The sequence below is a fragment of the Canis lupus genome, chromosome 36 (assembly GCF_048164855.1).
Source record: "Canis lupus baileyi chromosome 36, mCanLup2.hap1, whole genome shotgun sequence".
Taxonomy (NCBI): domain Eukaryota; kingdom Metazoa; phylum Chordata; class Mammalia; order Carnivora; family Canidae; genus Canis; species Canis lupus.
Window position 1 is genome coordinate 30,079,268 of NC_132873.1, and position 24,735 is coordinate 30,104,002.

General features: G+C 43.4%; 1 protein-coding gene across 7 annotated transcripts in view; it reads right to left on the reverse strand.

Moving 5' to 3' along the window:
- C36H2orf88 (chromosome 36 C2orf88 homolog) overlaps positions 1–24,735 on the reverse strand; it is a 179,037-nt gene that overhangs the window by 39,650 nt on the left and 114,652 nt on the right. For 5 of the 7 annotated variants that reach the window (XR_012025032.1, XR_012025031.1, XR_012025035.1 and 2 more), the window contains 2 exons: positions 9,087–9,123; positions 8,553–8,754 (listed from right to left, as the gene is read on the reverse strand). The gene's annotated coding sequence lies outside the window, so the exon portion shown is untranslated. Of the gene's footprint in view, positions 1–8,552; positions 8,755–9,086; positions 9,124–9,643; positions 9,659–9,873; positions 9,918–24,735 lie in introns of those variants that run through there. The other 2 variants (XM_072813197.1, XM_072813198.1) reach the window with 2 other exon arrangements.

The following is a 24,735-nucleotide window of genomic DNA, read 5'->3' on the forward strand; positions in this document are numbered from 1 at the left end:
GTAACGGAAAGCAGTCATACTGAATAGGTGAAAGAAAAAAAAGTGAAACTAAACTTGGGGAACTCAGTGACACCATCAAGCTTACTAAAATTCAAATTATAGGTATTCCAGAAGGAAAAGAGAGAGAAAAGGGGACAGAAGATTTATTTAAAGAAATAATAGCTAAAAACTTCCTGAATCTGGGGAAGAAGACAGAAATCCAGACCCAGGATGCACAGAGAGCCTTTAGCAAAACAACCCAAAAAGGTCTATACTAAGACACATAGTAAATTAAAATGGCAAGAATAGTGATAGAGAATTTAAAAAGCAATGAGAAAAGAAAACAGTTATATACAAGGCAAACCCCATAAGGCTATCAGCTGATTTTTCAGCAGAAACTTTGCAGGCCAAAAGAAAGCGGCATGATGGGAAGCCCCGGTGGCGCAGCGGATTAGCGCCGCCTGCAGCCCAGGGCGTGATCCTGGAGACCCTGGATCGAGTCCCACGTCAGGCTCTCTGTATGGTGCCTGCTTCTCCCTCTGCCTGTGTCTCTGCCTCTCTCTCTCTCTCTCTGTCTCTATGAATAAATAAGTAAAATCTTTAAAAAAAAAAGAAAAAAGAAAGCGGCATGATATAGTCATTGTGCTAAAAGGAAAAAACCCTGCGGCCAAGAATGCTCTATCCAACAAGGTGATCATTCAGAATAGGAAAAGAGATAGTTTCCCAGACAAACAAAAGTTAAAGGAATTCTTGACTGCTAAACCAGCCCTATAAGGAATGTTAAAGGGGACTCTTTGAGGGAAAAGGAAAGACCATAAGTAGGAAAAAAATTAGAAAGCACAAAAAGGAGTTAAAAATCAGTCAAGGGAATCACAAAATAAAAGATTGCCGGGGATCCCTAGGTGGCTCAGTGGTTTAGCGCCTGCCTTTGGCTCAGGCGTGATCCTGGGGTCCCCGGATCGAGTCCCACGTCAGGCTCCCTGCATGGAGCCGGCTTCTCCCTCTGTCTGTGTCTCTGCCTCTCTCTCTCTCTGTCTCTCTCTCTCTGTCTCTCATGAATAAATAAATAAAATCTTTAAAAAAGAAAGATTGCAAAGTATGACACCATATACCTAAAATGTGGGAGAAAGGGGAGTAAAGAATGGGCTCAAACTTAAGTGACCATCGACTTAATACAGACTGCTATATGCAGAAGATGTTATATACAAACCAAATGGTAACCACAAATCAAAAACCAGTGATGTGCACTGAGTGTTGTTATACAAACTGATAAATTATTGAACACTACATCTGAAACTAGTGATGTACCATATGTTGGCTAATTGAATTTAAATTAAAAAAAAAACGGTCCTAGAAATGCAAAAAAATAAAGAGCAAGGAATCCAAGTATATCACTACAGAAAGCCAACTAATTGTGAGAGAAGAGAGCAAGAGAAGAAAGTAATGGAGAAAAACTATGAACACAGTCAATGAAACAAGTAACAAAATGGCAGTGTGTACATACTATCAACTATTACTTTGAATGTAAATGGACTAAACACTCCACAATTAAAAGACATAGGGCAACAAAAAGATTAAAAAAAAAACCAACCCAGCTGTGTGCCCCGTACAAGAGACTCATTTCAGACCTAAAGTCACCTGAAGATTGAAAGTGAAGGGATAGAGAAGCATTTTTCATACAAATGGATGTGAAAAAGAAAGCTGGGGTAGCAGGACTTATATTGGACAAAGTAGGCTTTTAAAAAAGACTGTACCAAGAGAAAAAGAAGGACACTATATAGACTTTGAAACAAAGACTGTAACAAGAAACAAAGAAGGATACTATATAACCATAAAGGGAACAATCTAACAAGAATATATAATAAGTGTAGGGATCCCTGGGTGGCGCAGCGGTTTGGCGCCTGCCTTTGGCCCAGGGCGCGATCCTGGAGACCCAGGATCGAATCCCACATCGGGCTCCCGGTGCATGGAGCCTGCTTCTCCCTCTGCCTGTGTCTCTGCCTCTCTCTCTCTCTCTGTGTGACTATCATAAATAAATAAAAATTAAAATATATATATATATAATAAGTGTAAATATTTATGAACCCAACATAGGAACACTCAAACACATAAGACAGTTAATAACAAACCCAAAGGCAGTAATCAATAGTAACACAATAATAGTAGGGGACTTTAACACCCTACTTATATCAATGGATAGATTATCCAAAAAGAAAATCAACAAGGCAACTGGCTTTGAATGACACTTTGGACCAGATGGATCTAATAGATATATTCAGGACACACCATCCTAAGACAGCAGAATACACAATCTTTTCAAGAATCCACGCAACACTCTCCAAAATAGATCACATATGAGGCCACAAAATAAGTCTTAGCAAATTAAAAAAAAAAAAACAACAAAACAAAGTCATATTGTGCATCTTTTCTGACCATAATGCTATGAAACTAGAAATCAGTCATTATTTTAAAAAATCTAGAAATAGAACAAATACATGGAGGTGAAATAATATGCTATAAAACAATGAATGAGTCAACCAAGGAATCAGAGGAAATAAAAAAATACATGCACACAAGTGAAAATGAAAACACAATAGTCCAAAATCTTTGGGATGCAGCAAAATCTGTTCTAAGAGGGAAGTTTTTTTTAAAATTTATGTATGTATGCATGTATGGTTTATTTATTTATTTATTTATTTATTTATTTATTTATTTATTTATTTTAGAGAGAGAGCAGAGGGAGGAACAGAAGAAGAGGGAGAGGGAGAGAGAGAGAATCTCCAGCAGACTCCACACTGAGTGCAGAGCCTGATGTGGGGTTCAATCCCAGGACCCTGAGATCATGACCTGAGTCAAAACCAAGAGTCAGACATTTAACTGACTGAGCCAACAAGGCACCCTTATAGGGAAGTTTACCACAATACAAACAAATCTCAAATGAACAATCCAACCTTACAGCTAAAGGAGCTAGAAAAAAAATAAACAAAACTCCAGACCAGTGGAAGGAAGGAAATAATAAACATTAGAACAAAAAATAAGTGACATATAAACTAAAAAAATGATACAAGAGATCAATAAAACCAGGAGTTGGTTTGTAAAGATCAACAAAATTAATAAACCGTTAGCCAGATACATAGAGAGAGAGGCAGAGTGAGAAGTCAAATAAACAAAATCAGATGAAAGAGGAGAAATAACAACTGACACCATAGAAATACAAAGGATTGTAAGAGAGTATTACAAAAAATTATATGCCAACAAATTGGACAACCTAGAAGAAATGGATAAATTCCAGTCATTGAAATGCAAAAAATAAAGAGAAATTGAATCAGGAAGAAGTAGAAAGTTTGAACAGACCAATTACCAGCAATAAATTTAATCAGCCATCAAAAAACCTCTTCACAAACAAAAGTCCAGGGCTGGACAGCTTTCCAGATGAATATTCCCAAATATTTAAAGCAGAGTTAGGGTGCCTGGCTGGCTTAGTTGGTAGAGCATAATTTCAAAGTTGTGAGTTCAAGCCCCATGGAGCCTACTTAAAAATTTTAAAAAATGTATTCTTCTTAAACTATTCCAAAAAATAGAAGAGTAAAGAAAACTTCCAAATTTATTCTATGAGATCAGCATGACCCTGACACCAAAGCCAGATAAAGACACTACAAGAAAGAGAAGTACAGGCCAATATCTCTGATGAATATCGATGCAAAAATCCTGAACAAAATATTAGCAAACTGAATCCCGCACTACATTAAATGTCATTCATCATGATCAAGTGGAATTTATTCCCAGGATGCAAAGGTGATACTGATATTCACAAATCAATCAACATGATACATCACATCAACAAGAGAAAGGATAAAAACTATATGATGGGGACGCCTGGGTGGCTCAATGGTTGAGCCCCTGCCTTTGGCTCGGGCGTGATCCTAGGGTCCTGGGATTGAGTCCCTGCATCAGGCTCCCTGCACGGAGCCTGCTTCTCCCTCTGCCTGTGTCTCTGCCTCTCTCTCTTTGTGTCTCTTATGAATAAATAAATAAAATCTTTTTAAAAATCCTTATATGATCATTTCAATAGATGATCAAAAAGCATTTAACAAAGGACAGCATCCATTCATGATAAAAACCCTCCACAAAGTAGCTTTAGAGGGAACATACCTCAACATAATAAAAGCCATATATGAAAAACCCCCAGCTACCATTTTACTTAATGGTGAAAAACTAGAACTTTGCCCCTAAGATCAGGAACAAGACAAGGATGTCGACTCTAACCATTTTTATTCAACATAGTATTGGAAATTCTAGCCACAGCAATCAGACAAGAAAAAGGAATAAAAAGTGTTCAAGTTGGTACGGAAGAAGTGAAACTTCCACTATTTGCAGATGACATGATGCTGTATATGGAAAACCCTAGAAACTCCACTGAAAAACTACTAGAACTGATAGATGAATTCAGTAAGACTGCAGGATATAAAATCGATGTAATAGGAAGCAACAGCAAGAGAAATTAAGAAAACAATTCCATTTGCAAGTGCACCAAAAAATCCCTAAGGATAAACTTAACCAAACAGATGAAAGGTCTATACTCTAAAAACTATAAAACATTGATAAAAGAAATTGGAGACGACAAAAACAAATGGAAAGACATTCCATGTTCATGGGATAGAAAAACAAATATTGATTTTTTAAAAGAATTTATTTTTAAGTAATCTCTATACCCAATGCGTGACTCAAACCTGCAACCTCGAGATCAAGAGTTGCATGTTCTACTGACTGAGCCAGCCAGGCGCCCCATTACTGTTAAAATGTCCACACTACTCAAAACAATCTATGGATTTAATACAATCCCTATCAAAACATGAACAGCATTTTTTACAGAAAAAACTATCCTAAAATTTGTATGGAACTACAAAAGACCCTAATAGCCACAGTGATCTTGAAAAAAGAAAACAAACAACCAAACCCCAAAACACTGGAGGCATCACAATCCCAGATTTCAAGTTATATGACAAAGCTGCAGTAATCAAAACAGTATGGCACCGAAACAAAAACAGACACATAAAATAAAATAAAAGCCTCAATTGGATGGTCAAATAATCTTCCATAAAGGAGACAAGAACATACAATGGGTAAAAGACAGTTTCTTCAATAAATGGTGTTGGGAAAACCGAAGAGCTACACTCCAAGGTAGCTGAAACGGAGCACTTTCTTACAGCACACACAAAAATAACCTCAAAATACATTTCTTTTTCAGGAAAAGAACACAAATAGTCACTAAACATATGAGACAATGTCAAACCTCACTGGTAAAAACACAAATGAATATTACACCGAGATATAGGATTGTTTGTAAAATCAAAAAGATTGGAGCATAAGGATCCAGCAGTAGGGGACGGCTTGAATAAATCATGGGGGATTTCTACAATAGGAAACTTTGCATCTGCAAGAAACAGTCAGGAACATCTCTATCAACTACTGACTTGGAAACATCTCCAGGATAAATCTTCATGTTAAAAAACCGTAAAGAAGGGACACCTGGGTGGCTCAGGAGGTTGAGCATCTGCCTTTGGCTCAGGGCGTGATCCTGGGGTCCCGGGATCAAGTCCCACGTGGGGCTCCCTGCGAGGAGCCTGCTTCTCTGCCTGTGTCTGTCTCTAATGAATAAATAAATAAAATCCTAAAAAATAAAAACAGTAAAGAATAATAACAGTATATATTTTAAGTTCTCCTATGTAAGATGGCCAGGAAAACAACACCGCTCCTACCTGCATAAGGAAACACCGCGAGGACAAAACACAAGTAGAAATAATAATCTGTAGCAGCTGGAGGGAAAGGGTGAAAAGGCATGGGTACGAATGGGACTTCAATGTAATCTTTTTATTTTGATAAATATCATGAATATTTTGACATTTGGATCAAAAAGTTAAGACTAATAAAAATGGGATGTTTTCTTAGGATTTGGTGCCGATTTTTTTTTTTTTTTTTTTTTGGTGCCGATTTTTAGAGCAAAGGATAAACTAGCAAAGTAACATGGTGTTAGCAAAGGAAATTGCAAATCTTGTACTTCCGATTTGCCAATTTTTTATTAGGGTACCTTATTTTTTAGTGGAACTTGAAAACTAAAAAAAAAAAAAAAAAAAGAACAATGGAGTCCTTTGCATCTGGACCGAGGAAATGACAGGAATACAAGCTCTTGCTCTCCAAGAAAGACTTCGGACTCCGAAGGGAGGCCAGAGCTCAGCACGTGGCTACTGAGAACAGCACGAGTCCCACGTAATACAGAGTATGGTTCACTCGCTCTAGTGCCTGGGAAGGCTTCCTGGGACACTAAGGACCCGCCAGAGCCAGAGGGTGACTAGGAGCTTGTTGGGGGGGGAGTCCCCAAGAGGAGGGAGCGGGTGTCCCAGCATGTTTAGAAAACTATGAAAGTTCAGTGTGGCTTTTCTTTTCCTACAAGATAAATTTCAAATTCCTTGGCCTCCAAGCAGCGGAGGCAACTTGCCTGAGGCCTGCACAGCCTCTTGGTCACCTGAGGCCTGGACACCCTCCTGCCACCCGAGGCTGGATGCTCTCCTGCCACCCGAGGCCTGGACCCCCTCCTGCCACCCGAGGCTGGACACCCTCCTGCCACCCGAGGCCTGCAGCAGCCTGTCCGTCACCTGAGGCCTAGACGCCCTCCTGCCACCTGAGGCTGGACGTCCTCCTGCCACCTGAGGCCTGGACCCCCTCCTGCCACCGGAGGCCTGCACAGCCTCTCCGTCACCCGAGGCCTGGACCCCTTCCTGCCACCCGAGGCCTGGACCCCCTCCTGCCACCCGAGGCTGGACACCCTCCTGCCACCCAAGGCCTGCAAGCCTCTCCATCACCCAAGGCCTAGACGCCCTCCTGCCACCCGAGGCCTGGCCGTGGCAGTGTGGCAGGAACCAGGAGGCTGCAGGCTGGTCAGGGGAGTCTCCTGGCAGATGGGGTGACCCGCGCAGGGTGGCCCCCCTCTTGACAGCCTCCCGGGAGCTCCTGGGGTGGGGCGGCCTGCAGTGGCACTGAAGGCCGAGCTCACCGGAGGGTAGCAGGGCTGTGGCGCAGAGAGAAGCCTGCCCCGGGGCCACTGCACCGACTGCACGTTGCAGGGCGAGGCCCCGAGCGGGTCGGTCGTGTTCCCGCCCCGAGGGCCCTTTGTCCTTTTTCTGGTCGAGGTGTAGCGAGCGCAGGCCCCCCGGTGCCGGGCGAGGAGGCAGCGGCTGCTCCCAGGCTGGGCCCCGCCACGTGGCCCTTGCCCTCCCCGACACAGCTGTCGCTATTATTTTTTAAAGATTTCATGTATTTATGCGTGAGAGACACAGAGAGAGACGCGGGGACCCAGGCGGAGGGAGCAGCAGGCTCCTCGCGGGGAGCCCCACGGGGGACTCGAACCCAGGACCCGGGGTCACGGCCTGGGCCGGAGGCCGCGCTCACCCCGAGCCCCTGGCGCCCCATCAGGGACCCGGCAGGGTCCCTTTGCTCAAAGTCCCTGCTCGTCGCGTTTAAAAGGGACCTGAAGGTCCTTCACGTGGTCTCGGCGCTCGGGTCCGGGTCCTGTCCGAGGCCTTCCCCCCGCCCCCGGGCTGGCGGGCACCCCCCGCCCTGGGCACTGCCCCCCCCCCGCCCCGCCTCTGCCCGGGCCTGCTCCCCCCATCCCCAGGTAGGATGGTCTGCAGGGGGAGGGCGGGGGGGGGAGCGGCCTGCAGGGAGGAGGGGGGAGGAGGGGTCTGCAGAGGGGAAGGGGAAGAGGGGACGGGGGGGGGGGGCGGCATGCGGGGGAGGGCTGGGGGGAGTGGCCTGCAGGGGGGCGGGGGAGGGAGTGCGGCCTGCAGGGGGGCGGGGGGTGGGGCTGCAGGGGCCATGCACGGGGTGGGTGGGGGGAAACCTGCTGCCGGGGAAGCTGCCCTGGGCCGGGGGGTCAGGCGGGGGTCAGGGGGGTCGGGCCGTGGGAAGTGCGGGGGTGTGCGGCCCTGGGCCCCCTTGGCCTCCCGGGCCTTGGAGCAGCTGCTCGTCCCCCCCCCCCGAAGGCCCCTCCCTGGGGCGCGACCCCGGGGCTCAGAGCCGCCACTTCCCGGGTCCCCGAGCCGCTGGCCGCGGAGCCTGGCCCAAGCCCTGGCGCAGGGGGCGCTGCCTGCATCGGCGCCGGCGCGGGCTCTCCGGGAGGACAGCCGACCGCTCAAAGGTCCTGGGGCACCGAGGGGGGCACGGGGGGCTAAGCGGCGGAGGCGGCCTTGGCCCAGGCCGTGACCCGGGCCCCAGGATCGAGCCCCGCATCGGGCTCCCTGCGAGGAGCCTGCTTCCCCCTCGGCCTGGGTCTCGGCCTCTCTCTCTCTCGTCTCTGCAACTATCCTGAATGGATAAATAAAATCTTTAAAAAGGAAAAAAAGTCATTAAAAAAAAAAATCCGGAAGCCCCGGACTGCAGACACGAATATTCCATTATGGTCAAACATCTGTGCAGCTATATTTAACCAGGGACAAAACTAGCCATATTCGGCTTGTTGCCTCAATCACTAAAAAGCAGAATGTTTAGTATTAAGGGTCCCCTGCCGAGGGCCGTACCTTGAAGCCGGAATCCAAATAACCCGAGACAGGTGTGTCCACAAGCGTGCAGCCCCGGACCCCGGGCTCGGGAAGGTGGCCGGCTCCCAGGCCCTCGCCTCTCGCAGTCGCCAGGCAGCCCTGGACTAGCTCACAAGTGCACTTCTCACCCAGTGATCAGTATTGCGATGACACACAAGCCACCTCCCCGGTTTTCCTGCTCCTGTTTCGTTAAAGGCAAGAGACTCGGGTCAACGTTACTGAGGCCGCTACACGGTGCCAGCGTACTTCCCGGGCAGAAAGGATCAGACCGTTGTTTTCTAGGTCTAGGAGTATTTAGGAGAGTCTGAGAGCTACAGATTCCACTTGTTCTTAATTCCTTGGAGGCCGGTGTAAACGTTGTCCAGGGAGCAGCATGATGCATGATGGATCTGAGACTCACTGTCTTTCAAGTTTTTATATTGATTTACAAAAAAAAAAAAAAAAAAAAAAGAAAAAAGAAAAAAGAAAAGAAAAAAAAAACCCAATACTGCAATTCATTTAACTTAAACTTACTTTAAAAATATTTAGCAGATTCCGAGGATTTGAAAACCTATAAGGCAAACAAAGACATCATAAACCTAGAACCTAGAACTCCAAGGTTTTACTGTTTGTGTTGATGGTAGTAAGGTGGTCAGTAATGCAAAAAATAAAAGGTAGGAGTAGGGTCAGCCCTTTTCCCAAACGAAGCTCTTTCTGCTACATGTGCCCAGTCATTCACTGGACGGGTTTCCACCAACTGGACTCCACGCATCCAAAAACACACATATCTTTTCCTCCAAGCAGCCATGCTACTAATAACCTCATTTTTGTTAAAAGTGACCTCACATTCCCAGTCCTTTAGACTTAAAATCCTGGAGCTATGATGGCCTCCTCCCCTAGATTTTCTCCGTGTCTAATAACCAGATCTTGTTTCTTATTTCTTCTGTTCTGTCTCCCGCCGAGCCATCCTATTAATGTTTCCATGCATCACTTTATTCTATTTGCCAGTTCATTCTCTCTCTCTCCCTCCCTCCCTCCCTCCCTCCCTCCCTCCCATTTTTCAGTCTGAAATTAGGAAGATCCACTCTTACCCCCTCACCACCTAATAAGGTGGCTCCAGTCACCCCGTGCCCTCTTCCCAATTCCTGGCACCAGCCGGCTTGGCTCCCTGCTTCCCTCTGCTCCTCTCTAAATATTCATTCCTGCCTCTAAACCTGGTTCATCTGAACTGCCCTTAATGCTTTTTGTGTCTAATCATCCCCTAAAACACTTCTAAGTTCCTGCTTCCTGCCTGGAGCTCTCCCCTCTTCCTCAGACTTACACCATAGAAAGCCGCTGCTATAGCATCTCTCAGGAACATGTCAGCTGGCATCCCCGTATGTTCTAGAATGTAGTCAGTCAAGAACCCTAAGTCATAATGAGCCCTGATACTCGTACAGGCCTTACTCTGCACTGAACCCAACCTAAATACCTGCGTGTGTTGCGTTCGGTCACCCACAGAACCTCGAGCACTACATGTGCTCACGAGCCCTATTTTCCCAGCGAGGAGTCAGGGCACAGGAGCTAAATAACTTGCCCGAGGTCGCACAGTAGAGGCAGTGTTGGGACTCAAACTCAGACACACCAGTTCCAGAATTCACGATCTTAGCCACTAATCCTTAAAATAGGCTCCTTTCTGGGGTCCCCAGGGGCTCAGCAGCTGAGTGCCTGCCTTTAGCCCAGGCTGTGACCCTGGGGTCCCGGGATCGAGTCCCACGTCGGGCTCCCTGCAGGGAGCCTGCTTCTCCCTCTGCCTGTGTCTCTGCCTCTCTCTGTGTCTCTCATGAATAAATAAATAAAATTTAAAAAGAAAAAAAAGGTTTCTTCTAGTTTTAAATTTCCTGCACATTTAACTGAAGAGAACCAAGAAGGGGAGAGATTCAGTAACCAACTCAAAGTTACAGGAAGCGACCTTTCTCGGTGGTAGGCCGTGACCGCCCCCCCCCCCCCCCCCCGAGCAGGCCCCTGAGTGATGCGCGAGAGCTGCCCGGTGACAGGGACCTCGTGGGAATGTCTACTGTGCAAACAAAACAAAGAGCCCGCGTTGGGATCTGTGTCTGTCGCCTGCTCCTCTGCACCCCGGAGTGAAACCTGAGTCCTGCGGTGGCGGTGGGGTCGCTGAGCAGGGCACTGGCTGGCTAGGAGGCCGCCCAGGGACCCTGCCTTAACCGCCGAGCGCTGCAAGGGCAGCTGCCGGGGCTTTGCATGGTTCGGACCCGCCGAGGATGCCAGCGCCTGTCCAACCCCGGGGAGCTCGCTAAGTGTTGGGAGAGAGTAAGTCTTTCAAGACCAGTGTGGGTTAGCACGGCAGGCACTTGCGGAAGCAGTAACAAGCCTCCCGAGTCTTTCGTGTTTGTCCTTAAAATAAAATATAGAGAGAGAGAGACACATCATGACCAAAAAATATAATTCATGTCAGGAATATATGTGTGTGCACGTACCTACATGTATACATTTAAAAATACGTAGCCTAGGGATCCCTGGGTGGCGCAGCGGTTTGGCGCCTGCCTTTGGCCCAGGGCGCGATCCTGGAGACCCGGGATCGAATCCCACATCGGGCTCCTGGTGCATGGAGCCTGCTTCTCCCTCGGCCTATATCTCTGCCTCTCTCTCTCTCTCTGTGACTATCATAAATAAATAAAAAAAATTGAAAAAAAAATATTTAAAAATACGTAGCCTAACACACACACACACACACACAAATAAATAAAAATACATAGCCTAGCGTTTTATTAATTTCACATAAATTGTAGAAATTTACATTTTTTAATTTTTCACTCTTACTTTGTTTTTAGATTCCATGTTCTTATAATAAGTCATTCTAAAATGACTTATTTCCTTCCCACTTATGGATAAGTCTTTCCAATCATAAACATGGAATATCCCTCCATTATTTGTAAACTATAATAGAATTTTGTGACTTATTTGTGACCCTTAAAGAATTTTATTTTTTTAAAGATTTGTTTATGATAGACAGAGAGAGAGAGAGAGAGAGAGAGAGAGGCAGAGACACAGGAGGAGGGAGAAGCAGGCTCCATGCCGGGAGCCCAACACGAGACTTGATCCCGGGACTCCAGGATTGCGCCTGGGCCAAAGGCAGGTGCTAAACCGCTGAGCCACCCTGGGATCCCCAAAGAATTTTAAGGAATACATTTTTTTTTATGCTTTCATTCATTGTTGATTTAAGTAGGGGGACTTATTAATGTTTTTGTTATTGTTGTGTTATCTTATTTTCTAATTGTTGGAAAGAGGAACACTGTAAATTTTTATATGTTAATTGCCTATTCCACTTCTCATTTCTCTTTTATTTATTTAATTTATTTAGTTCCAGGCTTGTTTTCCATTAGCCAGGACTACAGTGTTCTGTGTTGATAATGAGGATCTCTATCTTATTCCTAAGTGAAAAGAAATGCTTCTAAAGTTTTTCCATTAATATGATTCTTGCTGTAGATTTCCCTAATCAGAGTAAGGGAATTCCCTTCCCTTTCTAGTTTTCTTAAGAGCTTTATATCATATATAGTTGTTGGATTTTGTATACAAAATGGATACAAATATCCATTTGTATATTTATTTTTACATTTATATGCCTTCCCACCTTTAGACTTTACCTTTCTAGTATAAACCTTACTTTTTTTTTTCCCCCAGTGGAAAAGTTTTATTTCATAGTTTACTTTACAAATTTAAGTCATTTAACACGGGTACAACAGAAACGTTTGAACGTGAACCCTACACCACCCCCAAAAAGCACATGAAAACACACAAGGATAGGGAAATCCAAAAGTAAGTTGCCTAAACGTACAATTTTCGAACTAAGCCTATCATTAAGGTCCGCGGCTTCAGTAGGAAAGCATGGTCCGGGGTAGTGACGCTGCAGGTGCACCTGGAGGGCGCTCTGTCCCTGTTGGGCTTCAGCGCCTCGGACAGGAGGCTGCGCAGCCGCGGGACACTATCAACCAAGCGGTTCACCTTTGGAAAAGTAAGGAGTCTTTCCAGGGGCACAAAGAATCCCTTTCCCACACAGCAAGGCTTGGGGGAGCTCTCAATTTGGGCCCTTTGAGCGTCGGTGACGATGAATCCGTACCGTGGGACGCAACTGTCTTCTGGACCAATCTACTGTTCACCTTTTTCTTCGGATCCACGATAAACCTCAGGCTCATGGAGCGGGAGGCTCTTAGCACCTCTGCGCTCAGGACTAACAGGAAGTTTTTCTTCTCCTGTAAACTGGGATATGCTGTTGTAAAAACGGTTTCATAAACATGTTCATAAAATCATGAAATGCATGATTCAGTTGCCTTTGCTTCGTTTTTCTGGAAGACCCCTATCTGGGTACAGTACCCAACATGCTCAGCTCCTGCTGTGGAGACCCCAGGGTTTTTATTTATTTTTCATTTTTTATTTTTTTGAGGGAACAGGCACGTTTAATCTCAAATGGCAGCTCAGGCAATTGGCAGGGACTGTGAGGGCCCCAAATGGAGGCAGACTCTTAAGGCTGATTACATGCATGTGACATGGCCCCGGGGAGGGGGTACTGTTCTGTTGTTACTGTTGTTGTTATTTATAACCTGTTGGATTTAATTACCTTTCTGTGTAGTATTTTTGCAGCTATGTTTACATATGAAATTGGCCCATAATTTCCTTTTCTTCTCTTATTCTTTCCAAATTTGGTATGAAGACTGTGCTAGCATTATAAAATTAATTGTGTGGCTTTCCCACTAATTAGAGAGTATGGATTTCTTGTGGATCTTATCGGTAAAACAGTCTAGACTTACCCAATCTTAAATGTTTTTTTAAAATAATTGATTAGATTTCCTTAGTCCCTAATGGGCTATTTAAGGTTTTTTTCATCTTGGGAAATCTCAAAATTTTCTCTTTCTTCAATACTTGTTTTCATTTCATCAAATTTTCATAGTTACTAACTTGTAGTAGTTTATGGTATGCTGAATTTCATTAATTTTTTAAAAATTTGTTATTCTTTTGGCTATTTTCACTTCTACTGTCCAGTATATTTAATTACATCTTTTTTTCCTTTTTTCCTTTAATAAGCCTTTTCATTCAGTTCTAAATATTTTGAAATTTTCCTCATGATGTTTTCCTTAATTTGTACAGAGACAACCCCCAATAGAAAGGGTAAGAATCTCACAAAAGACACTCCACATATATACACATGCATATGTATGGTGTATATGTATGTAGATATGTGCATGTCAATATAGCAACATGCATGGAAGTGTACATATACATATATCTGTATGTGTATATACATATGTTTATCCAAACGGTATTATGTTTTATGCAATAGATTTTATTTATAATTTATTTATCCATATATTGATTTTATTGTCTATTCTTTATTCTCTTTTTTTTTCTATTTTCTAAACTTTCTTCTCTTTGTTCTTCAGTTTGGATATTTTCTTGTAATCTGTTTTCTGGTTCATTAATTCTCTCTTGAGCTGTGTCTAATCTGCCTTGAAAACAATCGATTGCATTAATTTCAGTTATCGTACTTTTCAGTTGTGGAATTTCTTTCCAGCTCTTTTGTATAGTCTTTAGTTCCTTGTCAAAATTCTAAATCTTACTTATAGTTCCTTGCAAATATTAAGGGTTATTTTAAGTACCCATATGTGATAATATCTGTATCTTTGTATATCTCTATTATCTATTATTTCTCTTACTATTTTGGGATGTTTCCTAGAATGCCTCAGGTTTCTTTAGCTTGATATTGGAATTGAATATTAAAAATTGTAGAAATATTTTGAGGACCAGGATGATGCTATGATGCTATTTTTCCTCCAAAAAAGATTTACTCTTGTCTAGGTGTCTAGGTGCTTTAGTGACTCCATATTATTTAAGTTTATATATTTAAAATATATATATATATATATATGCCACATTTTCTTTATCCACTCATCAGTCGATGACATTTGGGCCCTTTACATAATTTGGCTATTGTTGATAGTGCTGCTATAAACATAGGGGTGCATGTGCTCCTTCAAGTCATCATTTTTGTTTCCTTTGGATAAATACCTAATAGTACAATTTTAGCTATTACCTTTTAAAGTATTGGTTTCTTTCTTTCTGAGACTCCAATTATGTTAACCCTTCTTATTCTATCCTTTAAACATATTACCTTCTTTCATATATTTTATTTTATTATCTCCCAATGCTGCATTCTAGATATTTTCTCTCTACTTATCTTTCGGTATACTAATTCTTTCTTTAGCTCTATATAATCTACTGCTTAACCTATCCACAGAGTTCTTAATTTGGGACATTGTATTTTTCAGTTCTAGAGGTTTTATTTGCTTCCCTTTAAATGTGATCTGTCAGTCTTTATAGGTTCTTCTTCCCTACAAACTTTTTCCTCCAAATTGGTCTTTATTTATTTAAACATAGTTGTTTTATAGTCTTTGGCTGATCATTCTGGTGTCTAAAGACTTGCAGATCTGTTTCTTTTGTCTTTTGCTTTTCCCAATTCTCATTTGTAGTGTTTTGTTTATTAACTTGGTTATTTTTGGCTGCTTTGTGGCCATTGTCCTTTGAAAAATATTGTAAGACTATTCTGAGATCTTGGGTAAAGTTAACTTTTTCCAGAGAAGTTTCAAATTGGTTTCTGCCAGATAGCTAGAGACATTACTTTAATTTTATTCCCACATCAAGGCCACTTTAATCCATGCTCAAGACTTAAGGTCTCTGAGTCTATCTCAATAATGCAAATCTATATTGTTAATACCTCATAAATGCGGGTTCATTCCTAGTTAACCCGTAGCCTCAGAATGTGACCTTTTGGGAACCTAGCTTATCATGGGAAGTGTCTAGTATTAGATTCCACATCTTGTCTGACCCTGGGCTTTTTTTTTTTTTTTTTCTCATCTCTTACTCAAATGAAGTTAGCGAAATAGAAGTTCAAATTTACTGGGATTGGTAAACACTTTTCAGGTGAAAAGAGGACTCTATATTGGCTTACCTCTTTAGATTCCTCTGTCTCCTTCAGGCTTTACTTGGTAACCCCTCACAATATTGTTTGCTCTTCATTAATTAAAAAAAAATCTTTTAAATTATTTATACAACATATCTAGTTGCTTTCATCAGGACTCATTCAAATAACCAAATTTACTATAACAAATAAAAAAAGGAAAAAGAGGGAATATAAGGAGAAAGTTCCCCCAAGAAGCTGTTTTTCAGTGCTTTTTTTTTTTTAAGGTTTTATTTATTTATTCATGAGAGATGCACACAGAGAGGCAGAGACACAGGCAGAGGGAGAAGCAGGCTCCATGCAGGAAGCCAGATACAGGACTCAAACCCAAGAATCCGGGATCACGCCCTGAGCCAAAGGCAGGCACTCAACCGCTGAGCCACTCAGGCGTCCCTTGTTTTTCAGTTCTAGTTTTATTTCATTAAAGTCAAAGGATATAGATTGTGTGTCAAGTCTTTGGGGGAGCAGTATATTAATATTTTTGTATGCACCCCTTGAAGTTTAAATAACATAGTACTACATTTCTTTAACCTAATGAGTTGAACCGCTGTACAAGGATTATCATTACAATTGTTGCTGCCATCTTTTGGCTTTTCTTTTAACTCCAGCCTTTGTTGAAGCCACCACCTGTGTGCAGGTATAACCTGACAACACATTGTCTCAGCTGCACTGCAGATCTCTAGCTTTCTATTCCAAGGATTCTTTACTACCACTGCCTGGGACACCTGCAAGAACCTCTCACCATTGAGACATATGGGTGAACCAAGAAGTGTGGACAAATTAACAACCATGGGCAACCCATGATCAATGACACATGGGAGCTGAAGGATAAATATCCCTCTCCTCTATCCTTTGAGTAGATAATTCTAAGGTGGATTCTCCACAGCTCCTCTGAAGACCCTAATGGACTGAGCCCAGTTGCCTGCCATTCTGATCGACTTGATGATGTAGTCTTAAATTGATTCCACTAAGTTGGCTTTCCCTCCTACTCAGTGTCACTCTTGCCAGTCCTCTGTTCTTTGGGATGCTTTCCAGAGTAACTACCTAAATACAGAAACCTTGAGGGAAGCTAGGGGAAAGACAACATGCTTTCTTCCTGGGTTTTGTTTCTTTTTCTCCTTTCCTTTCATTTAGTGAATAATCAAATCTGCTTCTGCTACTTTGAAAGTTACTCATTCTACTTTTATTCTTCTAGCAGTTACTTCTAAATCACTAAACTAAGGGAACTATCTAAAGTTTATCAATATCTCAGTCTTTTTCCCAAACATATCATTTTAACTGGTTCTTAACACACTTTGACATACATCTGTATACCCCAAGCTACTATTTGTATTTAGAATTTTGTTTCAGATTCATATTGCCCAAATGGGTTTATCTGTAGTAATTGCTCATTTAAACAATCACAGTACACAACTCTGTGCTCTTTCACACACATATCACTGCCTGCTCCTGACTTGATTCATTTTTCTTCCTGGAGTTTGACCTATAATAGTTATTTCAAAGAGAATATATGGTGAACTTTCTGTAATATTTATTTCTCCTCACATTTAAACTATGGCTTAACTGGAAATAAGATTCTAGGTTTAAATGTATTTTCCTTCTGAACTTTGAAGATATAGCTCCAGTGCCTTCTAACCAGCATTGCTGTTGAAAAGAATCCCTCTCTGATTCCTGATTTTGGAGGTGATGGTTTTATCTCCTTTTTTTAATTTTTAATTTTTCTCTTTTTGGCTCTGGAAGACTTTAGAATTTTCTCTGTCTTTGAAATTGTTAAATTTTGTTGTAATTTGAGTTTGTTATCCTTGTTTCAAAATGCTCACATTCCTCAGAGATCTAATTAATTTTCCCTTTAAACTCATCTTTAATTTTTTGGCACAATGAATTGCCTTGGTTAGTGACATTTACCTTGAACAAAAGTCTGATGGCTTTGTTTGGCTTATGTTTCTCATAGGGTGTTTATTTGTGTGTGATTGCACACACATGCATGTGTCCATAAGACAGAGAGAGGGAAGGGAAAAAATGAGCGGAGAGGGGATGAGAAGACAGGGGAGGACAGAAGAAATGCATGTATACCTGAACCCAGGTTTCATTATTCCCACTTTCCCTTTCAGCGGTCCACTCCTCCCTTGGGGTATTTTCAGTCCTTCCACTGGAGACACTGTTCATGTCTCAGAGCAAATGGCTTTCTTTTTTATTTCCTTTCCTGGTCAGGGAGTGAGAAATATAGGATATGCATAGTAGGCATTACCTCCCCTGACTTTCTACTCCAGCTAGAGCTGGTCTGTATTCCTATTTCATGAGGTTGCACCCAGCTAATACTCTTGCTTTCTGTCTCCATGAGCTCGATGTAATGGGCAATGTCCTGGGTCTGTGAGGTTCATGCTCATGCAGCATGTGTGTGCATGTGTGTGCATGTGTTAATGTACAGCAAATGTCTTATGCAGATTTCTAATTTTTATACAAACGTGCAAGCCTTTAATGTTGGTCAAATTCCCAACATTAAAAAGAAGAGGTATCTTCTAGCTCTGGCCCCAGTTTGGCTGACTGACTGATTGCCACTCCCAGTTTTAGGTTCCTGGGAGAGTGAGAGGGGAAGAGGAACCTGCCATCGGCACCCTCTGCCTCAGTCCATATCTCAGTAGTGGCCCTCTGGCCCTCCCCTCTGCCCTCTCCACCTCTTCCCTCCATGGTAGTTCTACACTACCTCTTGATTCCTCAGGTGCACTCACAAGGTTGGTTTCCATTGTTGAGCATGGCTCTCGGTTTCATAAATTCCCTTCTCCTTCTTCTGGCCTCTTCTGGTCCTTTTTGGCCCAGGGTTGGAGGTGAAGTGGGAGCCATCAGCCTGGACTTAGTTTCCCATCTGGCAGAACTAGCTTTCCTTTATCGTTAAACTCTTAAACGTTAAACTCACGTGGCTATTAAACTCTGTATGGGTGTCCATAGGTGGATTGATTTTTTTTCCCCCAAGATGACTGACCTAGTCTACTATAAACTAATTCCAAAACTAGTTTATAATGGAAATAATGTGTCAAGCTGGGGAGAGGCAATATAGCCTAGTGGGATGTGGGATCAGATGACTAGGCCTCAAATCCCAGTTCTCAGGTACATTAACGGTATAACTGAATAACTTACTAAAGCTCTATATAATTCTGTGTTTCGGTTTCCTGATCTCTGAGATGCAAGTGGCTAATGCAGATCTGTTCTCCCATTGTTTTTCTTTACCTTGGTAAGCTCTGTTGTGGACCTGGCATTTTGTGTAGGTGGCAGTCAAGTGGCATGGAATATGGAACTGAAATATAGTAGCCCTTTTAAAGAAAAACATACAAAATTAGATGCAGGGCCTCAGAAGATGACCATGTAAGTGAGGAGGACTCCTGAGAGTCACTAGATTTACTGCAAATTTCCTCTGCTACAATGGGAATAGTACAGAAACCACTTTCGTGTTATTCTATAGTGTAACTGGGACATATTTTTACTTAATATAGTCCCTGGCAGATAGTTAGCATGCAATCAGGGTTAGCTTTTATTGTTCTTGGAGGCAAAAACAGGGTCCTGTGTTGAAATAAGTGTGAAAATGCTACACAGTCTTTCACTCTTAGAGATTGGTAATACATGTTAACAGACTATAACTGTAATACAGTAATTGAGACGTGCAGGTAACCTGAGGCTTCTTCACTTTGTAGCTGATCTGGTCTTCTCTCATTCTCATCATCTGCTGCTTAGAAAAATAAAACTCCAATCTAGTTTAAAATTCCATCCAAAAATATAAATAAAATAAAACAAAATTCCATCCAATATTTTAAACATAGTTGACCCTTGAACAATACAAGTTTGGACTGCACAGGTTCATCTGTGTTTAGACACAGATTTTTGTTTTTTAACAGTACAGTGTTGTAAGTCTATTTTCTGTTCCTTATGATTTTCTGAATATTTTCAGAAAATATTCAGCTATTTTCTCTAGCTTACTTTATCGTAAGAATAGAGTATCTAATACATATAACATACAAAATATATGTTAATTGGCTATGTTATTGGTAAGGCTCCTGGTCGACAGTGGGCTATTAAGCTGTGGGAGAGTCTAAAGTTACACATGGAAGGATCTGGTGCCTCTAAATCCATGTCATTCAAGGGTCAACTGTAGTTCTTTTAGAAAAGACTTGAGTTCTCTTGGATAAAATACCCAGTCTTTTATCTATCCTCTTCCCTCCTCCAAGAAGGTCAGATGTCTGAAATAAGATATTTATTATTGTTATATTGAGAGGTATGTGGCTTATAAGACCTTAAGGAATAGGGCCAAGGTAGGCTCCCGGCATTCCCAACGCTCTACCTTCACTGCCTCCTTTGCATGCTGGGCGACCCATCGGCCTGGTGGCTGAAGGAGGCAAGGAGGCTGATTTCGTTTTAGGTTTAGGCAAAGACCCTTGTGGGACTCACTGATGGACTCACTTTCAGTGAGTTCAATGGAAACCAACCTTGTGAGTGCGCCTGAGGAATCAAGAGGTAGTGTAGACCTACCATGGAGGGAAGATGGTGGAGAGGGCAGAGGGGAGGGCCAGAGGGCCACTACTGAGATATGGACTGAGGCAGAGGGTGCCGATGGCATATTCCCCTTCCCCTCTCTCCCATGGGGACCTAAAGCTGGGAGTGGCAATCATAGTCAGCCAAACTGGGGCCAGAGCTAGAAGATACCTCTTCTTTATAATGTTGGACTCCCTTTCGCGTCACTCTCAGCTCCCGGTAGTGCCAGGGACCAGTGCTTCTCAAACTGTAACAGGAAGAAGGATCACCAGGACAGCTTGTTAAAACATAAATTCCTGGACCTCACCCCCAGAGATTCTGATGAAGTAGGTTTTAGAGAAAGCCTGAGAATTTAAGTTTCTAAAAAGCTCCTGAGTGGTAATGGTGCTGACAGGGCCCATCAAGAGAGCACACTTTGAGCCAGCAAGCCTCCCCTTTGAAATCCGTGACTGCAGCAGAGCTCCGCCTGAGAAGTCTACCCTGGAGCCACCTTCTGGTCGCCTGCATGGCCCCCATTTGAAAAGATTCTCGGCCAAGAGATTTAACCTCTTAGCCTCCCTGTCTGATCATGTATGTCAACATATTGCAGCGGCTCCATGTCCGAGTGGAGGAAGGTGGGGGAACAGCCTGAGAGAGTAGGGCATGTGCTGCTCCTTTACCTTTGGTGTCTCCCTGACATACTGAACACTCCTCCTCGTCACCAGCCAAAGCCCAGGGAACAGAGTGGTTCTCGTGTCCGCTTTTCCTACTGTCTACCTCTCTCTCCCCCGCATCTCTTTCCCATTAATGACCAGGACCGATCAAAGAGAAGGCTGCTCATTCATTTCTCTTAGACCACAATCCTCTCCTCAAAAATCCTTCAGCAGTTTCCCGTCTCAGAATAAAAGCCCAAATCCTGATGCAGGCCTGTAAGATCCAACATGGCCTGGCTTCTTGGTTCCTCTCTGCTCCCACAGCTCTAGCTCTTCCCCTGTCCACTCCACCACTGACCCTGGCCTCCTTAATGCCGCTTAAACCTCAGAGACACTACCCTAGGGTCTTTGCCACACCTATTAACAATATCTTTGGAACCAGTTAGGGAAACATAGACTTGGGAGTAGCTAAATATTCTTCAAGATATAATTAGAGACCGTCACTTTGTTAAACTGAAAAGTAAAAGACGTATCATGAAGCAGAATGCAAGTACTTATAAGAGTAAAGGCACTCATCAAAGCAATTTGAAATTGTTAAGACCTCAACCACGAGGAGATGCCATCTTACTGCCAAATGGCTGAAATCCAAAACACAAGAAACACGAGTGCTAGTGAGGATGCAGAGAGAAAGGAACACTTGCGCACTGTTGGTGGGAATGCAAACTGGTGCAAAACAGTATGGAGGTTCCTCAAAAAGTTAAGAAAAGAAATACCACGTGCTCCAGTAATTCCACTTCTGGGTATTTACCCAAAGAATACTAAAACCCTCATTTAAAAAGCTATATATGCACCCCTACGTTTATTGCAGCATTATTTGCAATAGCCAAGATATGGAAATTACCTGGGTGTGTACTGATAGATGGATGAATAAAGAAGATGTAAAATATATAAACAACAGAATATTATTCAGCCATAAAAAAGAACAAACTCTTGTCATTTGCAAAAACATGGGTGGACCCGGAGGGTATTATGCTAAGTGAAATAAATCAGTCAGAAAAAGCCAAATACTATATGATTCCACTTGTATGTAGGATCTAAAAAACAAAACAAATGATCAAATAAACAAACAGATACTTAGATACTTAAACTAACTGGTGGTTGCCAGACAGGAGGGGCGTATGGAGGGGATGGGTGAAATGGATGAAGGAGATTAAGAGGTTAAAAAATATTAAGACGCGTATCTTAGAGTTAGAAAAAATTAGCGTTGAAACTTAGTTGGGTCCCTTACTTGCTATGTAACGCTGGGAAAATGAATTAACCTTTCTAGTCCTTCATGTACTTAAAATGAGTGTAGGCAGCTCTTACTTTGGGCAGTTCCAACAGGTACACATATCAATCAGCATGGTTGAGTTAAATAACACCAGTTTCCCGACAACACAGTTCAAATCTCAGTTACCACACACAATAACGGTGAGTCATTGCATAAAACGCAAACTTTGTTTCTAGCATTCCACTTTCAAATCGCTGTAATCATAGATGCACCTCCCGGTCAGTAACCAAGCACTTCACTATTTTCAAAGGCTGCCCTTGGTTGGCACTGGGCACCTGTCCTCCAGTTCCCGCACAGACTGCAAAGCCTGTAGTCATGTTGCTTCCTTGGTGGTAACATGTGACATTTTACAAAAATTGCTCACCAAAAGAAGAAATTGGCCAAAAAAGATGAACTGCAGCAAAGAAACGAAAAGTGGTGATGCTGGAAATGAAACTGAAACCGAACCTAAATGGAGTGATCCTGGGACTGTTGTCATTGCTGCCATGGGGGAGACCGTAGACCCGCAACCAGAGGCGCTTAGTGAAGGCCGCCTTGGCAACAAAGGAGGAAGACAGAGAGAGCAAAAAGTCCCAGAGGAAGTGATGCTGGCAAGAACCTTCCCAGTAAAGGAAGACATTTCATGACATTGACAAAGAACAAAATATGATAAGCCGATCCAAACTGAGAAAGGAGTAGCCCCATTTGCCAAAGGATAGCAAAGATGCTGGCTCTCAAGATACCAGAAGGAAGGAGGCTGGCGCTGCTCAGACCTCTCGCGGCTTACAACTTGGTCTCAGTAAGAAACCAAACGCCTTCGTTCTGTACATTTCCAATGTTTTACATCACAGCGTGCTAATTTACTAATTCTATGAATGTTTAGATTTCCCTGTGTATGTAGAATCCAACATAGGAGAATCTTTAAAGTTTTGACAGAACGTTTTTAAAGTCATGGACCATCGTCACTTTTCCCATTGATCATCAGTCTCCGTACAGCTTCCGCCTACGCAGCCATTTGTGTGACCCTGTGTTACCGACCACACAAAGGGAACACTGCCTGGGGAATAAAAGAAATTACCTTATAGGGTTTGGGGACAGATCACATGAAACAGTGCTTGGCAAGCACTGAGTATGTGGCCTGGGCTGCATTAGGTTCTAAATGAATGTTGTCTATCTTACGGGATTATGCTTTATCTTGTAGGAATTTTGAGGAGTTATGGTCATGTATGGCACATTCTTAAATTATACTTGTGTGCCTTCGTTTGGTTGGAAATATTTTTAAAAGTATATTCCAAACCAAATACCCAGGACATTTCCTCCAGAAGCATTGTGATAGCTGTTCTCCCCTCCAAAACATCCACAAGACTTATGAGTCGTCCATGGAACGGCCGCACAGCATTGATGAGCACTTCCATTAGAAAAAGATTCAAAAAGGATTTGATTACAAGTGAGACGTTATTGTTTCATTTCCTTGTTTCATTTTTGTCTATCCCTGGGTTTTCCCTTTAAAAATAAAAGGTTCCTTTAAAAGATGCCTTTACAGATTAAAGAATGAATATTCCCTGAATTTCATTTGGGGGTTACTCATGGAAGTGCCTACAAAGATTACAGAAAGGGGGACTTTTCAAAGGAATCAGGCTGTCGGGGTCTTACGTGGAGGTCTTAGGACCCAAGAGGAGCCCCGGGAACAAAGAGTAAATTGTTATGTACCTGTTGTGTAACCATTGGTCGGATATTAAAAACAGGGCCTGAAAACCCCCAAGGAATGGTTTTTGTGGGTGACATGCTCGGGGGGCCTTGTGGGGAAGGGAAGCTCTTATGAGGCTGCCGGCCCAGTGAGCATTTTTGAAGGGGTAACTTGTGGGGTTTCTTGGGTGGGGGAGCAGTTTGTGGGTTTTGATGCTTTTGAAAAGCCCTCCAAATGTCACAGCATCCGGGGGGCCCTGAAATGGTGGGTAAGTGAGCTTGGTGGCTTGGTGGCCTCTTGCTGAGGCCGAGGCGGTCCCTGTTCCGCCCTTACAATGCTTGAGAGCCTGTGGGCAGATGTTGCAGGGGGGCTGCTGGGTGTCTTTGCTCCCTAGTGGCTGTGCTCCCCTGGACCGGGGGTGACCACGGCCACCGCCACCGAGGGCAGCTGTGCCCCCTCCGGGGCCCAAGTGGGGCCGGGGGCCGGGGCAGCCCCTGGCCGTGGGACCTGCACCGTCCAGGGCCCGAAGCTCCTGCTCACCCCTTGGGGGTCCCTAGAGACCAGGTGGCCTTGCCCGGGCCACAGCCGCGCTGCCCACGGGGCCGGACTCGTCCCTTCTGTCGACCGGGCTAGTTAGCGCCGTCCCAGCGGGGCTGCTGGCGCTTGGCCTTGTGGCTGCAGGGAGTCAGCTCGCACGACCCCTCCTCCCGGGAAATTTTTCACGTGACGTGATTCTCAGTGTCATGCCCCTTATTCTTCGACTCAACGATAATGCTCAGGTTTTTACAGTTTGACGTAGCTTTTGTTTGTTCTAAATGCTCCTTAGCGACTGCCTTGGCTACGGTGCCATATCACACTAACGTGAGAGGACGCCGGCAGGGCCCCGCTCAGGCTCCAGGCCCAGCGGTGGACGCTTCTCTCACACGGGGAGGTGGCCAAGGATGTCTCGGGATAAGAACTTGAGGCTTTTAATTATCATGTATCTTAATCTCATTTTTAAATACTGGTGTCTTATCTTAACT